This window comes from Triturus cristatus, chromosome 3_1, assembly GCF_964204655.1.
Source record: "Triturus cristatus chromosome 3_1, aTriCri1.1, whole genome shotgun sequence".
Classification (NCBI taxonomy): domain Eukaryota; kingdom Metazoa; phylum Chordata; class Amphibia; order Caudata; family Salamandridae; genus Triturus; species Triturus cristatus.
Window position 1 is genome coordinate 96,941,807 of NC_140583.1, and position 24,378 is coordinate 96,966,184.

Below are 24,378 nucleotides of genomic sequence, written 5' to 3' on the forward strand. Positions count from 1 at the left end.
AAACTTGTGAATCGCAACAAATCCATTATCACCGTCTTCTACTCTTCTAATTTAAGATACAAGTTTCAGGTGTCTGCCATTTGACACTACAGTCCTCAGAATCCAGCTCCTCTGCTCGATCATACTGAATCTCCTGCTCAATTCCATTTCCCTCATGAATGATGATGGTAACAACAAATTCAAACTTTCCTCGTCCTTCCAAAACAAGTGGACCATGAATCAGATGACTACTATAGCTATCCTCCTTTCAGAGCCGAGAGAGACTGGCCATTAACTGAAAATAAGATGCAACAGGTAATGATTGATGCCATGCATTGGCCGCAGAATCGCAGACTGAATGATGTAGATTTTGTTGTGTGTGTTGCGCATGAATTGATGTAATTGTGCACTGCCACTAATCAACTTTCTACAGAACACACTAATTTTCCCCTTCTTGCAAACAAGAAATGTGTACTTCTCCTGCATCTTGGTGATACATTGCTTTTAATTCAATACAGGAAGGGGACTCACTCAATATGCGCAATGCAAATGACTGTGACTTAACAGCACCGTCCATCATGATAATGGCGAAAGAGACGGCCTGCAGCGTTAACAAGATGAGATGGAACAGGTAATGATTGATGCCATGCATTGGCCGCAGAATCGCAGACTGAATGATGTAGATTTTTTTGTGTGTGTTGCGCATGAATTGATGTAATTGTGCACTGCCACTAATCAACTTTCTACAGAACATACTAATTTTCCCCTTCTTGCAAACAAGAAATGTGTACTTCTCCTGCATCTTGGTGATACATTGCTTTTAATTCAATACAGGAAGGGGACTCACTCAATCTGCGCAATGCAAATGACTGTGACTTAACAGCACCGTCCATCATGATGATGGCGAAAGAGATGGCCCGTTAACTTAAGATGAGAAGGAACAGGTAATGAATGATGACAATTAATGGCATGCATTGGACACCTGACTCTGAGCTATTGGTCTTTGTGTTTGCGTTGTTTGTTTGTTGTGCACAAAGTGATGTCAAAGTGTACTAGTAGTAATCTATCTTTCTGTACACAATAAAGAATGACTCAAGTCAGTAATATTTATATTTCTACTCTTGTTGTGTCATAAAAATTATACTTATACTGCAGGCCGATCTTCAGTCAGTAAAATTATCAGAGATGATGATGAAGTCAGGAGAAGGATGTTTCAGGAGTGGCATAAAACGGAAAAGCCTAAAGGTAAACACGCCAACAACAACCACAGCAGACCCAAATGTCTGTGTAGAAGTTGAATAGAGTGTAGCGGTGGGATGACTGCAGTGCATTGATTTTACTAACTTAAACTGTAAAATGCTATGTTTGGAATGGATAATATGCTTTGCGTTTGTCCAACTCTTTGAGAGAAAAAAAAAGGACTCTAAAGTGTTAACGTAGGATGTGCTAATGGTAAGCACTGTGGGCCTGATCTCTCCTGTTACTGTTGAAGGTCAATGCTGGAAACAGACTAGAGTAGAGATGATGCATATGCATACATGCCACCTCGGAAAGTGTTCTTGTTGCACTACACCATCACTTGTGCATTTGTTTTCACTTGATTTCTCAATATCCCCTTTGGTTTTCAATCTAAAATTACAGGCCGGGCCTTGGCCAAAACTTTGTAAAACATTACAATGCATATTAATTACCTTACCAATCAATCACCTTTTTTTCCAGCCGGGCAGTGGCGAGTGGCGAGGCGACACACCCAAGATTGATGGACGAGAGGAGCAAGAGGAATGCCGAGATGCAAAAATCCAGTCCACATTTTTGACCAGGATAAGACAGTAACAGTATCCACTTTTAACTTCTTTTAAATAATTTGATTAATATCTTGTATACAATCTTTACAACAGTGTGTTCTTGGAGTTGTTATTATCAATCATCATTAGGTTTGCTCTGTGTTTACGATTCTTCACTACCAATATTTAAAATTTCTATTTGCTATCTGTTAAAGTATTAAGGCCGGAACAGAACAAGAAATAGAAGTGTATGTAATCCGGGTCTCTCATAATCATGCATGCATTGCTTTTTTCTCCCTTAACATATGGATATGGTAGTCTTCAATGATTGTCGTTTGTTTGTCTATGTATGCATACTGTTTTTCTATGTCAAACCTTTCCCAAAATCCCCCTTCCCATCCATTCAAGAAACCCTAACCCTCTTCCCCCGGGCTGTGTGACTTATTGTCGAGGTGTAACTAAATTAAATGTACACCAATACTTAATCACACACTTGCTGGGGCGGATGTGGTGAAAGCAACACTACTTCAATTTCAATGCAGAGCGATGATCTTCTTCTGCTTGCCCACCCATGAGTAGGATATTTCAGAGGTTATTTTATTTAACAAAGGAACATATACCTCAGCATGAATTGCCGGCATTGATTGGATTTGTTTGTTGTCATTCCTCATATACAGCACTAACTGTTAGACTGTAGGCATAGTCAAGTGACTCGAGTCGACACAACTATAGTTTGTAACTCTGTCTAGTAGGCTATCCTCATAACCACCATTCAGTTTTTTTGTCACATATTTGAGCATATAATTGTTGCTCGGTAAGTTCTGTAATGTACTTCATTCAACTACTCCTCTAACAGTCTCTCAAAGGCGATTGACTGTCTCCTTTTCTTTTTTTGGAAATGCTGCCACCCTGCCAGTGTCTACTACTACTACTATACTACCACCACCACCACCCCAATCATGGCATGTATGAAAAAGGAAACCATCTTCACCATGCAGCCAGTGCTGTGCCACAGTTGGACATAAACATCAAGCACCGGTAAGAGAGAAGTTTGGGGGAGGCAGAATTAATAATGGACATGTTGTCAATGATTTCATTTTCACACACCACTCCAAAGAATGCATAAACTAGAGGACAGACTGAAAGTACTAGAAGGACCAGTCAATGAGTGAGGTGTGTCGCATCTATCTGTTTGTGTCTTATACAGTCAGCAAATTATTGAAATCAAACACAGGCTATGGGCGGCCATGCACCAGCAAGGAAACAGTGTGATGTAAAACAGTTACCCCACCTACAAAACATTAACAACATTGCATGTAACATAGAAAAATATATTTAATTTACCCTAACAAAAATAAACTAAACCCACAAAAGCTGACCCACCCCCCTCCCTAACCCCAACCACTGTCCACAGTAGAAAAAAGTCGAACGGCCAAACGAGTAAAGAACAAGAACAGGAATTAAAAAAGGGGCAGTGACAGGGACTAACTGGTGGGGCGGGACTGGAGGAGGACACGCATCTGGCGCATCTCGTCCTCTAAATGGGCGACGCGACGTCTAAGGCCGCAGCAGTTGCAGCCACAGTGGGGGGGGCACTGGAGAGGGCACGGTGGTGGCGGGCAGCCGCCAGACGGTAGTGCCGTACCGCTGGAGGGCGGTGGCTGGGGCCCGGGGCACTGGAGGAGGCTTGAATTGCTGCTGCAGTCTCCTCCTCCTCCTCGGCTAGGACCACCAGCCGCCGGTATTCCTGCTGGATTGCCTCCAGCTTCCGGCGCCGTGCCTTGGCGGCCAACTCCTTCCGGTTGAGTTTCGGAGTAGCTGTGTATCAAAAAGAAAAAAACAAGACAATTGTAAAATATAGTCTTAATAAAACAGTAGGACAAGGTAATTATTTATACACATAGTGACATGGTAGAGTAGCACTATAAAATAAAGCAAAGTAGTACATAACATTTTAAATGTCGCCCGTCCTTCTTCCTTCCACCTGTCTTACACTTTTTAGTTGAACAGTGCACCAGGTGCTCTTCTCCATAAAACTTTCAAAGCGGAGTTGAAATCAGATAGATGAGGCCATTGGTTACTCAATACTCCGGCTCCTAGTCCTATACCAATTAAAGGGAATTCTAGTCTTCTAGTTCACTCTTCAAACGTCCCCAACAACTCATACTTACTTATGACATCGGATAGCGGGCGGACTTTGTCCGCCCGCCATCCGACTGCTGAAAAGGGTGGGGGTCCCGTGGGGACAATTGTTTAGGATGATGCGCCCGGCACAGTGGCGGGTGCACCCTGTTTTTTTAAATTTAAATTCTGGTTGGCTTTGCTGAAAGCAATGCTAAATTGTTGTGCTGCTTTTCCAAGCACAACATGACGGGCCCCGCACGGAGCCTGTCACGTTTTGCTTTGAAAGTCAGGGGGGTACCATAGCATAGGTAGGTACCCTCCATGGGGGCCCCCAAGCATACTCTGCAATGTGTGCATGCCTTTCCGTGGCGGACGGCAATGCCGCCACGCAAAGGCATTCCAAAATGCAGATTATATGGCTGGCGGTGTGGTGAGAGAGACACCACCGCCATATTGAACCCTTTTCCGCCTGGACATGTCTGAATATTTTCTACAGGGATGGCGGGAGGTTTGGCCCTGCGGTGACGGCAGTGAATTCCAGCCGGCCCGGCGGGGGCAATACACCCACCATCCTAATGGGGCCCTAAGTCACAACTGTACAGTATACATATACATACAGTACACCCTTGCAGTGAGTGTGCTGTCAAGTTCAAGAATAGTTAAGGATTATGAATCTAACTTACCACCGCCTGCCACTGGTGCTGCCACTCCCCCTACCGCTCCGTTGCTATCTGCAACTGCCGCATCCTCGCCCTCCGCATCGCCCTCGCTGGCCCCGGCAATGGTGGTCGGTAGTGCGCCTAGAAAACATTACACATTTATTAGGCATCATATACACCTCCCCCCTATTGATCAGTAGCAAGGTTGAAAAATGAGTTAATACTAACATACATCACTAGTACAAATCAGGTAGTAGTAGAGTAGACACTAATAGTTATATGATCATTGTAGCCTTTGCTTGATTAGCCCTAGCCATGCACATGTGACGTTACCTTTACCTTGCAGCTTCTTAAGACACCTTTGAGCCCACATGACCTGCCTCACACTGCTACTGTCTAGTCTACGCGCTGCGTACAAGCGGTCAACAAACATTAACAAGCCACTTTTTTAGGAAGAACTGGTGTACTACTGTTACTGTTAGTCCATATTGCTTATCCATAGATGCTACACTTTTTGGCACGGCTGAGAAATGCTTGCAAGTTGCAATATACTAAGGGCACACCATTTCTTTTTTCGCATTACAGACGCAAGATTCCCTTCTACGAACCAGAGCTTCTGAACGATGCACCAACTACCAGTACTAGGTTCTTCTGAGGTGAGGGGTCCCTTCACTCACATCTTCATTTATAAATTTATATAAACTAAATTGCTATGGGATGGTGGTGCTGTCTTCCACCACTGTTCAGTTATCATGATTTAATTCCCAACTGTATCAGTGTAACAATGTATATTGTTTTAATGTTATTGATTTGCCGGTTGGTGCTGCTTAGAAAACAGTGTACAGACCTTCTCAAATTGAAATAAACATTTTAAACTTACATAGACTTGGTGGTTTTTGGTGTGGACTAACTTACACGAGTGAGCAAATTAAAGTAAGGGTGTGCATGTGAATTGCTTCCACGACAGAGGTTGGGTGTGTTATGTTCTGGGTTGTGTACTTGTTGGGTATCTTGGGGGGAGGGTTCCGAGACCTAATAAGTATGACAAGACAGTACTATAGTCAAGCAGTGGAATTGTGGTGGGTGCGGAATTTCTGATTGAGGTGTGCAAGGAAGGTCCAACCTACCATCACCAACATCCTATTTTCTGGTGCAAGTGTATGTGCAAGATCCCTACAACAGTGGTATGTCCTATAGGGTATCATATCAAAATATTAACAAATCTGGTAGGGCTGTTGTTGCTGTGAATTTTCAAAGCCTCAACATCAATAAGAGTAAAAGTAGTACAAGACAACGACCCAACGGATTGTACGAGCTACTGGTGAATATGAGTTTTATATTACAACCTTTCACAAAGAGTGGCACTGGCCAACTGGGCAAGACTAGCTACTACAGTACAGACAGACTGATAGTATGTAGTAGTAGTAGTAGTAGTCAGAGTCATCATAGCGGAGGCAGGGATAAGATTTTTGAAACCGTACAGATCGAAGGATAATTGGTGGTAAAAAAATAGCATTTGGAAACACACTATAGTTCGGGAAAAATGGGGCAGTAGAAGTTATGGAATAAGAAATATTATTAAAAACAAGAAGACTTACTGGGGCCAGCAGAGGAGCCCTCAGCGGTGTCCTCCTGGTGGTGTTCCTGTCCCACCGACTGCCCAGTCCCTGTCGGTCTGCCCCTGGGTGCTGATGAACAGGAAAGATATAAGAAAGAGACAAACATTGATGGATGGTGTCAAACAAATACAATATTTTTCAGCAACGGTCAAAAAACACTTATGTAAACAACAATTGCAATAACTACATTGACCGATCTCATCTGGTCAACATGTAATATCGGGGGATTCGCAGTTCGACTACTTAAGTTACTATTTATCAACAGTAATCCAGTCTTCCATTCTGATTCCAGAAAACTAATTTACAACTAAGCCTAAGTAGTAGTACAACGTACCACCCAACCTAGCCCACCTATTCCAGGCATGTCAATTGTACATTAAGTATGCATTTCCACTGTATTCCTCAACAATGCGTATGGTCCAATCATGGAGGACACATGAACATGACTACATTTTTTGTATACACCAAATTTTGGTTTGATTGATGCTGATCTGCTACTGCTAAGTAACTGCTAGCCTACCTCCACTCATTGAACAAACTAGAAAAGGTTCTAAAGACTGCCGTACTAGCAGCACGTCACGTAACTGAGTGAGGGGGGGCATCACGCATACCACTAACCAATTAGAAGGTCATACAAAGTACCTAAACCTAAGTATCAATCCGCCCCTATCTATTAGTGACAGGACAAAGTAAGGAGTGGACGTGAGTCACTGTAGCATTACGTAACTTAATTTCTCTAAAATAAACTCGTAAAGAATCACGCTAAGAAAGCGCAAACGCAAAGCTGCAAACAAGTAAGATTACTAGTAGCGCAGAAGAGCACCTGTGTCATAATCACAGAAGACTTTTAAACGTTATTAACCTGGAATGTATTGTAAGCAGCAACATTCTAGCTGGTTGGAAGAAAAAAAAGATATTCGCAATATATAACATAGAGCAGAAGAACAGACACAAAGTTGTAATAATTAAATAGGTACTCACCAAGCCCCGGGACCTCCACTCCTAGCAGGTCCAGCAGGTCCTGCTCACGGTCCAGGATGTCGGACCACCGGGGCGTCAGCTGTGCCTGGGTGCGCCGGACCCCAGAGATGCGCAACACTGCCCGGCGCACCTTCCCCCACCGCTGCCGACGCTCCCGGAGGCCGTACCCGGACCCCAGCCTGCCACCTGCTGCCAAGGTTGAGGGGAGGTGGCGCTGCACAAAGAAAATTAGTGCAGCCAACTCCACCTCCCCAAATAAGGCCCGTGCCTGCACCCCTTGTGGGGCCCGCCTTCCGCAAGGAAGGCGGTCGCGGCTCTGGCTGCGCCGGCGAACAGCCCTACCCTTGGACATGGTTCTGGGGACGGGGCGGGAAAGAAAAGGTCAAATAAATAAAGGAGTAAAGGAAATAAATAGCAGGCAATAGAAAGAGAAAAAGTAGCTAAAAAACAAAAAAAAAGTAGACAAAAAACAAAAATATAGAAGCAGGAAAATAGTTAGAGAAATAATAAGTAATAAAGATCCAAAAAAGTGGCTATAAACAAAGGATTGAAAAGATTTAGGGAGGATTGAAAATCAGGCCCCAGAACCATGCAATAGAGTGAAAAACAAGATGGCCGCGCCCATTGCGACCACGTGCGTAAGTTCGCGCGATATTTTCTCCCCGAGCAAGCAAAAAGCAACGCGATCAAGTAAAAGCGGTCGCGAACAGGAAATATCGACCGCGAACAGGCGCGAACATGCATTGCGCGACCCGGAACAGGAAGTAAGCATTGCGAGAGGGCGGGACAAGTGAAAACAAGATGGCCGCGCCCGTGAGCAACCGCATGGGTAAGTTGGCAACCCGCGATCACGCAAAAAATACCGCGAACAGGCGGCAAAAAAACTTCTGCGTCTTCGCGATATTTCCGGCGTGTTTGCGGAGATTTTCTGCATTTTTGCGATAATTTGCGAAAGTTAATTTCGCAAATTCCGCCCACCCCTACTCGGAGCCCCTAGCCCAAGTTGTAGTCAACAACAAAAAATCAGAAGCGTTTAAGCTGAGTCGTGGAACTCGCCAGGACTGTCCATTGTCCCCCCTCCTCCTTGCCCTGGCGTTGGAACAGTTGGCGGCATGGATCCGCAAGGATCCTGTGACACGAGGACTGCAATGGTCCGAAACCTGGGAAGACCGCATTTCATTGTACGTGGACGACATCCTCCTGTTCTTGGCCTCCCCCAAAGCCTGACTCGTAAGTGTGCTGGACATTTTCGCAACCTTTGGCAGATATTCTGGATTCTCCATCAACACTATGGTGTCGATTCCGATCCTGTAAAACCCGGGTACGAATGGTCAGATGGAGCGTTTTTTCCGTCCGACTCGTACCCTGGAAAAACACCTTACAAACTCGCAAGTACGATTCGCACAGAAACACCATTACCGCACGAGTCGTAAAAAACACAGACCGGCAAAAAAACACATACAAATCTGTGTCTGGACGGCGCAAACGCGACGTCCGGACGAAGTCAGGCAGCGTTCTATGGACCAGCAAGTACGATTCGTGCCGACGTCACTCCGCACGCAGCAGTTTTTACGGGAGCCAAAAACTGCCGGGAAATTGAGGACGATGCGAACAAGGAGCCCCGGTACGCGACGGACAGCGATGGACCCCAACCTATGCGTCATCCCGGCCCTCATAGCCTACCACCTCGTGTACAGAAACCGACGCAGACGCCGCAGAAGGTCAGAACAACCCCCAGGGGCAAAGGGGTGTGTGTGTGTGTGTGTGTGCAAGGGGCAGGAAACATAACCCACACCCCACAAATTACTAAAACATCCTGCACATTAATTACCTTCATGGTCTGGTCACTTCGGGGGGAGTGTCCACCAATCCCACGTCCCGCCACAATGGAAGTGGACGTGGACGTGGACGAGTACCCGTCACCACCACAATAGTGGTACGGGACGTACCCATGCCCCCCAGAGCGTGGATACGGACCGTACCACGCCTACCCCTACGTCACACCAACAATAGCGGAACGGCCTGTACCCACGTCCCAAAGGCATGGGTACGGGCCGCACCCCCAAAGTTGGGGTGCCCTAGGGGCACAGGCCCTACCCAGGCCAACAGCGCGTGGGTACGGCACATACCACGCCCACCCCTACGTCACACCAACAATGGCGGTACGGCCTGTACCCACGTCCCAAAGGCATGGGTACGGGCCGCACCCCCAAAGTTGGGGTGCCCTAGGGGTACGGGCCCTACCCAGGCCAACAGCGCGTGGGTACGGCACATACCCCGCCCACCCCTACGTCACACCAACAATCGCGGTACGGCCTGTACCCACGTCCCAAAGGCATGGGTACGGGCCGCACCCCTAAAGGTGGGGTGCCCTAGGGGTACGGGCCCTACCCAACCCATCAGCGCGTGGGTACGGCTCGTACCACGACAGTGGACAGATACATAGGGGTGTGTGCCTATCAATCCCAGCAGTGCCCAGACATGTGAGGGGTGGGTGCCCATCACTCCCAGCAGTGCCCAGACATATGAGGGGTGGGTGGCCATCACTCCCAGCAGTGCCCAGACATATGAGGGGTGGGTGTAGAGGACCCCCAGCAGTGGACAGAGACATGGGGGTGTGTACATCACCCTCCGATGAGCAAAACTCCAAGGGTGCATGAAGGCATCCACAAAGTGCGACAATGTTGAGAGTGCCATGACAACACATCACTGACAGCAGTGTCCCACTCCCATGAGGATGGACGTCCTTCCCCCACTGAATGACACACCACATGTGGGTGTGATGACAAATCACACATGCATACCCACCCATGGCGGAGGCAGCACAATACACACACTGAGATCATGCAACAAGACTGCATCCTCATGTCAAACACCACTAAACTAAGAGAGCCTAAGGAAACACACACTGTCACCCACATTCCAGGAATGATAGGAATGTACAGGTGCCGGGGCAGCCAACAAGTCGAAGCCTCCCATGGAAGTAAAAGAGTGGAGTACACACAGATACAATGCCCACAATTGTCAGGCAGGTGCCCAAATACTCTGCAGAACACGTAACACATGTGTGTGAGGCAGGGAGTACACACATGCATAGTGCGGAAAAGGGAAAATGTCCACATGAAGTCATGTCAATATACTCCATACAAAAGTACAGTGTCCACCAAGGATGCCACAAACGATGCAGGTGGAGACATTGCAGAGCATGCATGGCCAAAGTAGAAGGGATGTGTCACACACCGAGGAAAGGTTGACACAGCTCAGCACAACAATTGGGAAACACCCTGCAGAGAAGATGTCAGGTGCCACAGAGGAAGGAACACACCTTGGGACAATGTCACCATGCAGTAAGAGCTAACATGACCTACGAATATATGCAGACACCTTGTGACGGCATGCAGATACCAGGGTCCACCCCATGAGCAGCACACTACAACATATCCCAGAAACCCAACACATTATCACCACCCCAACTCAGGGAGCAGCAGCACCAACAGCAATACCAGAAAAGCAATAGTGTGCAAATGAAAAACAAAAAACCACATTCAGCATCTCGAAGAAAAGTAGCCACAGTACACCATTCAACAAGCCCATAGGCCACGCCAGATGCGAAGTCCTGGGGGGGACACGTTGGGACGTGTCTCCCCTAGCTTGCCTGCACAGTTCACTGTACCATATCATCCACAGAAGGGGGGGCATCATGTGGGGGGGAAGAACCAGGCACCGCAGGGACAGGAGGGGCATGGGTAGGTGTCGTGGGTGCAGGGACGGACGACTCCACCACAGGGGGTGGGGCAGCGCCAAAGGAGGAGGGCAGTATGGCGCTGCACACGGCCGCAAGCTCTTCCAGTGTCTCCCCTGCACCCGAAGGCACCACAGGCCCCAAGGAGGGGGGGGGGCGGAGGGATGGGTTGCAGCGCAACTGGGGGAGGGTGTGGACAGGGGGGGACTCAACCACCCTGCCCGGGGAATCCCTCAAACGCTTGCAGGGTGGTGTCACACTGGGGCTGAGGGACGGACTGGCCATGAAGGACTCTCTGTCCGACTGTTGGGCAAGAGAGCCAAGGGGAGTGGTATTGGAGGTAGTGGGTCGTGAGGACTGTGGACTCCTACTGTGACAGTGAGGCTGCTGTTTGCCCCTTGACCCAGTGCCTGTGCCTTCTCCCCCCTGTGTGTGCGTGACAGGAGGTGTGCGCTTGGCCTTCCCTGGTTGTGTGCTGCCTGTGTCCTGTGGGGTGCGTGCATGGGGACGTCTGGGTGTGCATGGGACTGGCATGGGAGTGGGAAGTGCGGATGGTGCCGGGGTAGGGGGGGGACGGAGCACTGCAGGAGACCCACTGCTGCCGTCATTGACGACTCAATGGTCCTCAGCAACATCCGTTGGTCAGACATCGCTGATGACATGCCCTCCATGTATGACACCATTCGTGTCAGCAGTCTGGTGTGGCCATGGAGGACACGCAGCAGCGATGTCTGACCACCCTGCAACTGGCGCTGAATGTCCACAGACTCTGCATTGATGGCAGCAGGGGAGACAGGGCCAGGGGTGCGGTGCCTGGCACGAAGGAGACATGTGTGGTGTAACACAAACTCCCCTCAGAACCCAGAACCCCTTATCCGACTAGCTAAGTGTCCCATTCGTTAGCCGAGGTTGAGCTCGGCGGTCCCAATGTATAGACAACCCAGAACAAGCGACTTACAACATTCTCAGGAATGGTGGGAATCAGACATACCTGTTCGTCATTATTCTCAGATCAGTCCACAACAGAATAGACACAGACAAGGTAAAGTTGAAAGAGTTCATTGAATGAACCTCGCGTTCTAAGATGCAGTACTGTGGCTAACATAAGCAGACAAATGGTTAAGTTCAGAAGCATCAGCATTATTGCAATATCATAGACAATGAAAGGGGCAATCATACTAAATGACAGTGGAAACAGCAACCTTCCTGTCGTCAGTAAACCAATAGTAGTATCATTCGACTAATAGAAGGCCTCTAAGCTTGAATGGGGGACCCCCCACCGTACAGATCAGCTCAGTGGAATCACATCACAGGATCATCTAGTCCCATCTCCTGCGAAAGTCCTCTATCACAATGAAACTAAAACGTGCTGCACTGCAATATGGCAAGCACTCGTCTATCAGGTATCTGCAGCTGCGTGCATGTAATGGCTAAATAGTGGGACGATCAACCTGCACACAACAACATGCACCGTCTAGTCACCCAGACTGTTTGTGTACACAATGTACAGTACAAGCTCGCTGCTCACTGTGAAGGATGTCAAACAACAGACAGTTCTCATGTGAAGCAAACTCAAGTAGGCATTTTCAAAAGTAATAACACGCAACTACAGTGTCGCGTGCAAAAGCAGCAAAATTGGCAAGATGGCTTACTAACAACTAACGCGGTGGTGCCAACTTAGCATTGTACATAGGGAGATAGGAATCATCACTACACCACCCCTTGTTCGTACCACTAACCACTAGGGGTGCAAATTCGAGATCCAGACTTCAAGTTTGATAGAACGGAACCAAGGGCATGAACTGGAAGTCCATAGAAGGGAAGCGAAAAAGTCAGAAAAGAAATGTCAATTATGAACGATGTTGAAGGGAAATTAACCATGTAAAAGGGGAAAAAATATGACATCGATGGATGCACCATGAAATGAGCAGGGCTAAAGTCAATCCATCAGGTATAAGCACAATAAGTTGCAACAGCTTCCAAGAGGAAATCATTTAAACGTTCCGCAAAATTATCTGCCATCCAGTTCAGCAGGGGGAAAGAACACACGTGTTCCTCAACAATCAGGGCATCCAGCACCATTTGTGGACAACAGGTGGGGACATCAAGATAACTTCTGGATAAGAATTCATTTGCAGCCGTTCCGATGTCCCAATTGCCTAGGACTCCATGTGCAGCAGCACAGGCCATGATGCTGTCACCAGAACAGTCCATTGTGATGTTCAGTAAATGAATCCAGTCTAGTAAAGAAAACGAACATACATGTTATTTGACAACCGGAGCCTCTAGCACCATTAGAGGACAACTAGCGTGTTCTTCAAGATAACTTTGAAGCCAGGAAGTCATGGGCTGCTGCATATATATCTCAATTACCTAGGATTTCGTGCGCAGCTCCACAGGCCATAATCCCGAAACCAGAACAGTTTAACTCACGAGCCACTAAGGGACTCATCAGTCGATCATAATCCGGGTCAGGAGCCACCGAGTTAGACAGGCACAAATCCAGAGCCGAATGGACAATCTAGGCAATGAAAGACAGGTTGCACGCAGGTAAAGAAGGGAAACCGGAAGGACAATCCATAGGCACTGCTTAAGGTCGCCAGCGGCAGAGTGCCGTAGAATGCAAGCATCTGTTTCCGAAGATGGAGCAGCCGGTGCATGCTGTCTAGTAACGCAAGTTGTGAAGCCACAGCGTAGTACGCAGATCAATTATGGCACCCCAGCTACGAGGGCGAGAAGCAAAGGGACACCTCTGAAGACTCTAGAAAAAATCGAATGATGAAATGCGGGGATCACACCAAACAGAGTTTGGAAGGAGGTCACGAGGCCGGTGCCAACTATTTAAAAAAAAACAGCCAGGCCACTTGTTGACGAGGCATGAAAGATAGTCTAAATCCGAGTCCAAAATATGTAGAGGGAGATCAGTGTTAAAAAGCGCTTGCACCTCTGTGCGCGTGTGAGCTACGTGAAGGACAAATGTTTCTCGGGATGAAGTCAACACGACTTGTTTTTGAGACAATAGAGCCCTTATTCTGCTCATCCTGTTGAACTCTGCTTTCAAGGTTGGAATTGAAGGCCAGATGGATATATCGAGCCAGCCATGCGGGGGTGGGAATAGGACGTAATGACAGAAAACCACTCGTAGTGATACAGTCACGATGTGAGGAATTCCCGGAAGCATCCCACAGCAAGCTTCATCATTGAATAGCACATAATTACCGTTAGCAAGCAGCGTACAAGACGGGGTCATAACTGGCACACAAATCCCTTTCAGAATACAAGCTAAATCATGAGCGTGCATGTGAGAAGCACCATGCAATTGAATGTGCCTACACACCACAGAATGATCCGGAGTGGAAGTGCACCCTTCACCTCTTAAATCCACCTCCTTGCCGTCTCTCACACACCTGTTGGCGCCTAGCACGGACACAAGGGACCCGAGCAAGTGGGAGGGCGGTGATGGGAATGGAGGGTGCGGCGAGGGATGGAGTGGTGCTTTCAGCTCTGGGAGCAGCCTCCGCCCCCTCTGGGAGCTCAGCCTCGGACCCGTCAGCGTCATAGTCGGTGTTGGGACTGGACAGGTCCTCCGCCTGACTCCCCTCGGCCTCCGTGCCACTTGCTGCGCCAGACTCCCCAGCACTGGTGGCCCCGGTGCTGGATCCCTCCCCCACGTCCGTGCCAGTGTCTCCCTCGGTTTCACCCGACAATGCTGTGGCCAAGGTGAAGAGACAGGAAATGATCCGACACCTGTATACATATGACACATGAGTCCAAACTACATAGGGCACTGCGCATTGCATGAACAGCAACATGAGTGACATCTACAATACTACACACATATGTAGGCCCTGCACCACACAGTTGGTTTACCCAGCATGCCAGTGGGAAACAATGGGGAGCAAGACACAACAGCAAATTACTGGATATCAATAGATACAGAGGAGCTACTCTCTGGGGACAGTCAAGCACTGCATCACTGGCATGGCACAGTCACCTACACCCGCAACTGTCCTCTGATGCCAGGGACACAGATAATGACACCTGACATGTAACTACCGGCGTTGCACGATGTGACTATGTCATGTGTGTGTCATGTGTTCCCATGAGCTTGCTGTAGTTGTTCCGTGACATGCATCTGCAGTTGCTGCATCCAACATGTGTGTGCGTGTTGATCGGCATGGTACACTATTACGCACACCAGGCCACATGTGGAATCAGACGTAACGGGTGTATGTATGCATCGCACATGGACTTGCGAGACAAGGACATATCTGCGTAGTCTCAATGTATGTGTGATCATTCCTGACATGTACCCCTTCATGGCAAGGTGCGTGGACTGTCCTATTTCAAGGACATGTGACCTGTGCCTCTAGTGTCCCGCAACCGGTCTGTATGATAAAACATCCTTCTTATGCACATATGTGGATGTCTGTCACTCCTGCAATGCGTCTGCCTGTTCACTTACACTGGCCCACAGCTAGTTCCATGGCATGTCATGTTGACCTTGAGCACCCACGTGTGTAGCTGACTGTTGGTAGGGGTGTTACCTGGCTGGCATACGTGTCCTGGATGCATTGCACAGTACAGACTCTGTATGTAGCATATGTGTATTAGCTGTTGAACATGTGCTCAGTTCATTGACAGTGGTGTAGTGCTGTACTCAATCTTCGTTATTCCTTCCAAATTTCTGCAGGGCACCGCCTCTCCCCCAGCCAATGCCAGACTTGGCTGCCATGAGGGAACGTGACTGTATACGCCGCTACCGCTTCTCCCAACCATTGATTGACAACTTGACCACAAGGCTGGAGCCACACCTCCAACCGCTACACAGGTATCCTACTGCACTGACAGCCAAGATGAAGGTGATGGCAGCCCTACATTTCTTTGCCACAGGTACGTTTCAATTGACCATAGCTGATGTAGGTGGCATGTCCCAGACCATGTTCAGCCGTGTCCTGCATGATGTGTTAGAGGCCATGTTGTTACACCTGGATTAATTCATAACTTTTCCAACTCGTGAGCAGTTGACAGGTGTCAAGGGTGAGTTCTATGCCCTGGGAGGGATGCCCCATGTCATTGGGGCCATTGATGGGACACATGTGGCTTTGGTACCACCACACACACAGGAGGTAGCCTTCCCTAACCTCAAGCATTACCACTCCATCAATGCCCTTGTGGTATGTCTTGCTAACATGATGATATCCCATGTCTGTGCCCGTTTTCCAGGATCAGCACACGATGCCTACATCATGAGGCGTAGCAGGGTGCCTGAAATGATGCTGCAGCTGCGCAACGAACGTGCATGTCTTGTTGGTGGGTATACTCTGTTAGTCCTGTATTTAGCGGTTTCTTAATATCTTACTGCTTCTCCTGACCCACTTCTGTCCATGATGTTTCCATGTAGGGGACGCTGGCTAACCCAACATGCCATGGCTGATGACACCTCTCCGCAACCCCAGAACAGCCGCAGAACACCGGTACAACGACACCCATGGGCAGACGAGGCGCGTGATTGAGAAACATTTGGACTCCTGAAGAGCAGATTCCGGTGCCTCCACAAGACCGGCGGTGCCCTCCCATATGCCCCGGTGAAGGTCTGCAAAATCTTCCTTGTGTGCTGCATGCTGCACAACATGGCAGTGGAGAAGGCCGTGCCACTCATCCTGGATCCGGATGAGCAAGATCATCCACCCGTGGAGGATGAAGGGCTTGGGCACGGGGCAAGTGACGATGAGGATGAGGATGAGGACATCCGGAGTCAGCTTATCCGCAGCTTCTTCTCATGATGGTGAGTCCCTGTGTCTGAGTGTGCACGCTTAGAGCCTTGTGTGGCATGTGTTGCAATGTGTGTGTCGAGCTGACTGTGTGCCAAGTGACTTGGAGGTGTGTTCTGATGTGTCATTCAAGTGATAATGTCATTCCCCAAATTTTTGCGGGAACACAAAATTCATTATTACCATGGTGACAACATCAATCCTGTAGTGTGCATGTACATGTCTGCGGATTACTGGCTCTTCGCTGACTTGTTGTGTGTCTGTCCTCCCCAGATTTCTGCGGCTGTTGTCTGCTCATGTCATCATTGCACTCCTGCTATTCCTCATGAGTATTGCAACGTGTGCTGGATCAGAGTTACATGCACAGACATGGTGAAAAGTCATTTTGGGTAAGGAGTGCAGCAAGGCGTTTTGTGGGTGGTACGTGTTTGTGATATGTGGGGACTTCTCCTGTGCATGTTGTGTTACCATGCATACATGTCAACTCACCATGGGCCACGTGACGTGTTGCATGGCTCCCATGAATTGATAGTCACCCTTCCTGACAGTCATCTGTCATGGATTGTGGATTCTGATGAAGGCATCAATGTGTGTATAACGTCCCTCAGGAACATACGGGATGCTCATGGTGGACATGGTGTGGGACATCCCCATATGAGGCTCAATGGGGAATTGTAGACTCTCCGTGTGTAGCAAGGGGTGTGAGGCTCAACCCCTTCACTTGTGTGCCAGCTCAGTAGGATTTACCACATCTGTGTGTTGCAGGGGGTGTCCAGTGTGGGTCACACATGGTCAGCCGAATGACCTGTGATTCTGTTCCAATGGATGCAATTCCATTACTGTGAGGATGAGTAATAAAGGTGTTCGTCACACTCCAAGGTGCCTCATCTCTGTCAATGTAGGTCTCTTGCCACTTGGCATGCGGCATCTCTGGCATACTTGCTGTAGAGAATGCATAGGAGTCTATGTGTAGTTTAGCGACATGCATGCAGTTGTTCATGGATTAGGCTCCCTATTGGGCATGAAGTACATGGTTGTGTATGTTTTTTAGCAAGGTCGACCACACAATGGGCCATCACCAGCTGCAGAGGGTGTGTCTCCTGTGCGCAGGTTGCCCTTCAGTTTCCTGATCTGGTGTAATGGCTCTTTGGTAATTGTGCATGCATTGTCTCTGGGTGTGCCATGTGACACTGGACACTCCTTACTTTACACACGCGCCTGTTGCAGTTGTCCTTCTGACATCCTAGTCTTTGTGTGAAAAATGGGGCATTTGGCAGGGAGATGGTGCCTGCTGCTGCGGGCCCTGCACAAGCACCCAGTGGCCACACACACAAGATGGTGTGCATCATGTTTGGCTCGCTCACATATGCCATGCTAGTCCACTGCATCTGTACTTCATGCTGCAACGTCCTCTGCATTATGCACATGATCCACAGATAGATCCACTCCAAGTTACGACAGACCATCCCCCAGGTCCATGACAACATCCATCTCATATACTGCCCTGCCCTCTACGGAGCAAGTACATCCAAATTCCAAGGAGACTGGTCCACTTCCAGGGGGCATCTGCACACCTCAGCTTCTACACCCTGCGCCCCAGCCACCTCACCGTCCAACATAGATAGCTGCAATGATTCACTGTCTGCTGCAGGATGTCCTCCACACTCCCCACCCACACTCAGGAGGCAGTCCACAAACCCGACCCCACACCAACCTTGTACGTCTGTCATCCTAGATCCCGTTGGTCCATCTCTGTGCATCCAACCTTGCCCTGGCCACCGTTCTTCACATCCACCGTACTCCAGCATACAGGACATTGTTCTCCCACCTGGCCACACATACCTGGGACTCCCTTCCCACATGGGCCATGACCTCTACGCCTTGATGATGATCTCCCAAATAGGTCTGTCCGCACAGTTTAGCAAGCACCCCCTCAGCAGCCAGAGGCCATCACTGGTGAGTGTTGTGCTCCATGCCTACATTGAATGATACCTTGTGACCCATGTGTGTCCTGTACCAGACTCTGTTCCCAGGGTATGGATGGCTGGAGTTAGTTCAACACTCAGGCATGGTTAGACATTTACACACACATATGTCGTAGAATAATGCAAAATGACAGCAACATCTCATGTGTAGAACAATATGAATTTATTTTTGGTGGGGTGAGTCTTTTGGTAGATGTGTAAAGGGGTCTACCGGGGGAATAGAATCCAAAGTTCACTGGGGGAGATGGCATCCTTGGCATTGGAAGTCATCAGAGTCCAGACCACAGTGTTGGTCATCATTGGTCAGACTGTGACCAGCAAGTTCATATGGCAGAGAATGTCATTGGGTGAGGTGCTGCTGTTGGGCCAGAGGGCCAGGTGCCAGGCCAGGTGACCTGGGAGATGGGGATGGTCCGCCGACTCTCACGGTCTTTTCCGTGGACGACCCACCTTCCTCCGGGGACCCTCAGATGCAGGCCTTGACGATGCTGGGGACGCTTCGTCAGATGAATCCTCCTCCTCCTCCCTCCCTGTGTCTGGTGCTGGTCTACGCCTGGTGGCACAGGGAGGGTTTGCCAGACATTGGGCGATCTGACGGAGTGATTGGCTCACATCCCTGTGCACCGCCAGGAGCTCAGCCAGTCTTGCCTCCATCCGTCCTTGGTGTTGTTGATGACTGGCATGATGCTCGACCTGCATGTTCTTTATCTCATCGAGAGTCCCCTGCATCCCGGAAAGTCTGGACACGACCTGGTCCATGCCTCTGGTGTCACGCCAGTATGAGTCCAGGATGTTGCGTATGTGTGACATACCGGGGTCCTGAGCTGGCTGGTCAGGTTCGCCTGCCTCCACTCCCACCACCCCTGCCCACACGAGCCTGGCCTGCCATTGTGGGCACATCGGGTCTACGGGACCCCTGAGGGATGGCATTTGCAGGATTGTCTGCCTCCTCCTGAATGCCCGCAGAACCTTGTCCCTCCTGGTCAGACTGGCTGTGTTGTTCAGTGCGAGCAGGGATCCTGGGTGTGTCCTGGGATGTGGCGGGAATGGGGGTGGTGGTTGGCACAGATGTACCTGATGCAGGTGCTGCAGGTGCTGCAGGTGCTTGAACACCAGAGGGGCCAGGTTGGTTGGGGTCATCCACGGAGTAGTGAGAGTCGTCGCTGCCGGTGGGATCGTCTTCACACGGTGCCTGGGACTGTGATTCTTCCCCCCCAGTGTTGGGGGAGATCGTCGACGTTGCCCTGTGTGTGAGAGAGAGACAATGTTAATGCTGTTTCATGTCACATCCATGTTTCATACATATTCAAGTTGACACAGTTCCCCCAGGTAGTTGGATGTCCCTAGCATTCCTCTCAGTGTCCACTTGGGGATGGGTATGTTGCGGGGGACAGATTGGGATGTTCTCCTGAGTGTGTGACCTGTAGATTGTTGGCTCTGTTGCTTACTTGGCTCTGGTTTGGTCTTGTTGTGTCACATGTCCATTGTGGGAGTGTGTGTATCCGTTTCCTGCCCCGGGGGTGTGTGCTTGTGTTGGGGGGGGTGTGACCGGGCGTGCTGTTGTGTGTGGTGTGAGTTGTAATTGGGTCTCCCAGGTGATGTGTGTGTCCCCTCATGGTGCATGCTGGCATGACAGTGTGTGTGAGTTCCTGTGCTAGATACCTGTGCTTGTGGAGTTGGTGTTTGAGTGTACAGTGGTCCCAGGAGGGCCTTGTGCTGCATACAGCAGGGCCCAGTGTCAGCTACCTTGTTAGTAGTTTGCCAGTCCCTGAGCATTGTGCATGGGTATGTACCTATGCCATATGGGCTGAGGACATTGTTGTCTGCATCTCATTTTCACAATGTGTTGTGTGGGGCCCACCCTCCCAGCCTCCCGGATATCCAGTCTTGTGTTTGTGGTTGTTGTAGCCTTGGACATGGCCTTGCCTTGATTTGTGAAGGGTGAATGGTGAGGTTAGTGGCATGGGCGTGGTTTTTGAGTGTGGTTGTGTGCGGTGAGTGCTTGGGGGTAGGTGCGTGCATTTGTTGTGGTTGGGGTGTGGATGCCATTCCCCCCATGTTACTTGAGTTGTTTGTGTACTCACCAGGCTCTGCGACTCCGTCCACTCCATGAACTCCCACCGGCGGTAGCATGGCCATCACCTTCTCCTCCCAGAGATGGTAGTGTACGGGTCTGCGGGGCGGCCCACCTCCAGTGATGTTGGTCTGGCCATATTATTCATTCATCTTCCTCTTGACCGCCCTGCGCAGATCGTACCACCTGGCTTGGCATTCGTGCCTGGTCCTTCGGATGGGCGCAACAGCATACACCTTATCGACGATCCTCTGCCACATGGCGGATTTTTCAGATATGCTGGTCTGTCTGACCAATGTTCCAAACAGCTGTGGGTCGACTCTGATGACTTCGTTGACAAGGATGTCCAGCTCCGCCGTTGTGAACTTTGGATTCTTGTCTGTGGGCATGGTGTGGGGTGTGGGTGTGGGTGTGGATGGTTGTGGGTTTGTGGTTGTGAATGTGAGTGTGTGTGTGTGTGTGTGTGGGGCTGTGAAGGGGGATGTTTGTGGAGGTGGTTGTGTGAAGGTGTGTGAGTGAAGGTGTAGCGAAGGTATGAGTTATGCGGGGTGGTTTGTGTGTGGGCTCTGTCCGCAGTAGGTCTGTTGCAAAGGCTCAAGGGTTGTGTGTGTGAGCCCTTTTTATTGGTCTATTTTTGGGTGTGGCTGTGTTTGAATTTTAGTGGGTGTGTTATAAGAGGTGGTTGTGTTACCCCTACGCTATCCAACGCTTTCCCTACTGTTGCACTCTCTGGAGTGGGAATAGTAATTTTTACCCCTACGCTATCCAACGCTTTCCCTACTGTTGCACTCTTTGGAGTGGGAATAGTAATTTTTTACCCCTACGCCATCTGACGTTTTCCCTACTGTTGCACTCACTGGAGTGGGAATAGTAAATTTTGCCCTCCCGCTATCCAACGCTTTCCCTACTGTTGCACTCGCTGAAGTGGGAATAGTAATTTTTACCCCTACACTATCCAACGCTTTCCCTACTGTTGTACTCTCTGGAGTGGGAATAGTAATTTTCAGCCCTACTCTATCCAACGCTTTCCCTACTGTTGCACTCTTTGGAGTGGGAATAGTAATTTTTACCCCTACGCTATCCAATGCTTTCCCTACTGTTGAACTCACTGGAGTGGGAATAGTAAATTTTACACTCCCGCTTTCCAACGCTTTCCCTACTGTTGCACTCTCTGGAGTGTGAATATTAATTTTTACCCCTACGCTATCCAATGCTTTCCCTATTATTACACTGTCTGGAGTGGGAATACTAATTTTTACCCTCCCGCTATCCAACGCTTTCCCTACTGTTGCACTCTCTGGAGTGGGAATAGTAATTTTTACCCTCACGCTATCCAACGTTTTCCATACTATTGCACTTACTGGAGTGGTAATAGTAAATTTTACCCGCCCGCTATCCTACGCAAAAAATATTGCATTTTTTAAATAAATATTACGTTAATATATATGTATTATTATTATTTTTTACTTATATTAATTATTTATTAATTTTAAAGTAATTTAAGTATTTTTAAGTATGTTTCAGTTAATTATATGTTTTATTTCATTAATTTTACATTAATTTTAAGACATTTAAAAAAATTCGATATTGTGACTAACTATATTTTTTACAACGATATTTAGGATTCTATATTTTTGTACTTACCTGTTTGTGGATAGGGCTTCGATATTTTGCCATTCTATATTTTTCCTTCGATATTTTGGCAATTGGATATTCTTCTCGATATTTCGTCAGTGATCCATCTGTGTTGTCTATTCTTAGGGCCCGATTCAGAGAACTAACTTAAGACAAAATCCTAAACTTACTACCATTTTGGTATTCACAGAAGGCACTTACTCATTTTGATATTCACAGAAGGCACTTACTCATTTCGGTATTCACAGAAGTTAGGAGTCCTAACTTTAGGACTCCTAAATGCCTTCTGTGAATACCGAAAGTCTTAAAATTAGGATTTTTCTTAGTTTAGTAGTAGTATGGTTAGGACTCCTAACTTTAGGACTCCTAAATGCCTTCTGTGAATACCAAAAGTCTTAAAATGAGGATTTTTCTCAATTTAGTAGTAGTAAAGTTAGGACTCCTAACTTTAGGACTCCTAAATGCCTTCTGTGAATGCGGAAAGCCTTAAAATTAGGATTTTTCTCAGTTTAGTAGTAGTATAGTTAGGACTCCTAACTTTAGGACTCCTAAATGCCTTCTGTGAATACCAAAAGTCTTAAAATTAGGATTTTTCTCAATTTAGTAGTAGTAAAGTTAGGACTCCTAACTTTAGGACTCCTAAATGCCTTCTGTGAATACCGAAAGCCCTAAAATTAGAATTTTTCTCAGTTTAGTAGTAGTTAAGTTAGGAGTCCTAACTTTAGGACTCCTAAACTGAGAAAAATCCTAATTTTAAGACTTTCGGTATTCACAGAAGGCATTTAGGAGTCCTAAAGTTAGGACTCCTAACTTCTGTGAATACCGAAGTGAGTAAGTGTCTTCTTGTGAATACCAAAATGGTAGTAAGTTTAGGATTTTGTCTTAAGTTAGTTCTGTGAATCGGGCCCTTAATGTTTAATAAAAAGAATTATAAAAAAAAAGAATACATCTTGTGATGTAGCAGCAGGAGCAGAGATTAGCATGTTGGTTTGGAGGATATGAGCTAGTCTGAGCATTTTGAATGATAACTCTTCTCTAAATGAGGATCTGGCACCTCCTTCCAAGGAAGACCCCTGGTACATATGTGCAGAAACTGTCACAGCGTGTGTGTGTCCCTGCACAGCTGACACACAGGTTCCCACGGTAGTGAACTCTGCATTGGACAACAAACACCATGGTGTTGCCGTCTCTGATCCCTCTAAAGTCCAGAAGTGCCCATGCCACAGCCATGAGTGGGTTCGCCCTCCACTCTGTAATGGTGTTCTCTACAGCGTCATACATATGCAGTGACAACATGTACAAGGAAGGGCATTTCCTGTTTTGTAATTGTAGAGCCCCACCTGCACTTGATGCACATGTGTGTCTGTGTGATGTGCATGGGTGTGTGTGTGGTGTGTATGGGTGTGTGTATGTGTCTTTGTGTGTAGTGTGTGTGTAAGCATATGTGCATACTTCACACAATCTGTGGATGACCACCCTTTCAAAAATTCTTTTTTTATCATTTTAATTGAATATATGCTTAAGGTTTCACTCACACAATGACATGTTAACACTGGTAAAAGAACAGCAGATGTCATGAACTTGAATCAATGGGAAGGTCTTATTGCAAATAATGTGTCTGTGATGTGAGGTAATTGACAGATTTTAGTAGACTGAGGCCCCCTGAGTGCCCATGGCAATGATTACCAGCGTTCATTAGGAACCAGGCGGCTGGCACGGGGCACGCATTGGAGCCAGGCTCAGTTCTTGCTTCTATTCAGCTCACCAGGCTGCCTGCCTCCCTTGCAGGCGGCCTCTACCCTCTCCAGTGCCTCCACCTGGTTATGCCTCACCTCTCCCACCGATCCTTTGAACATCCCGCCGGCTCGGCCTGATCAAAAGGCGGCTCCTTCAAACGCTTGGTCCTTCTGACAGAAGCCCTTTAAAGCTGCCCTCGTGTTCCTGCCCTGGCTGCCTCCTCCACCCAGCACACGCCCGCTTGACCACCTCCCACTGGATTCCTTCCACAACATTCTCATTCAT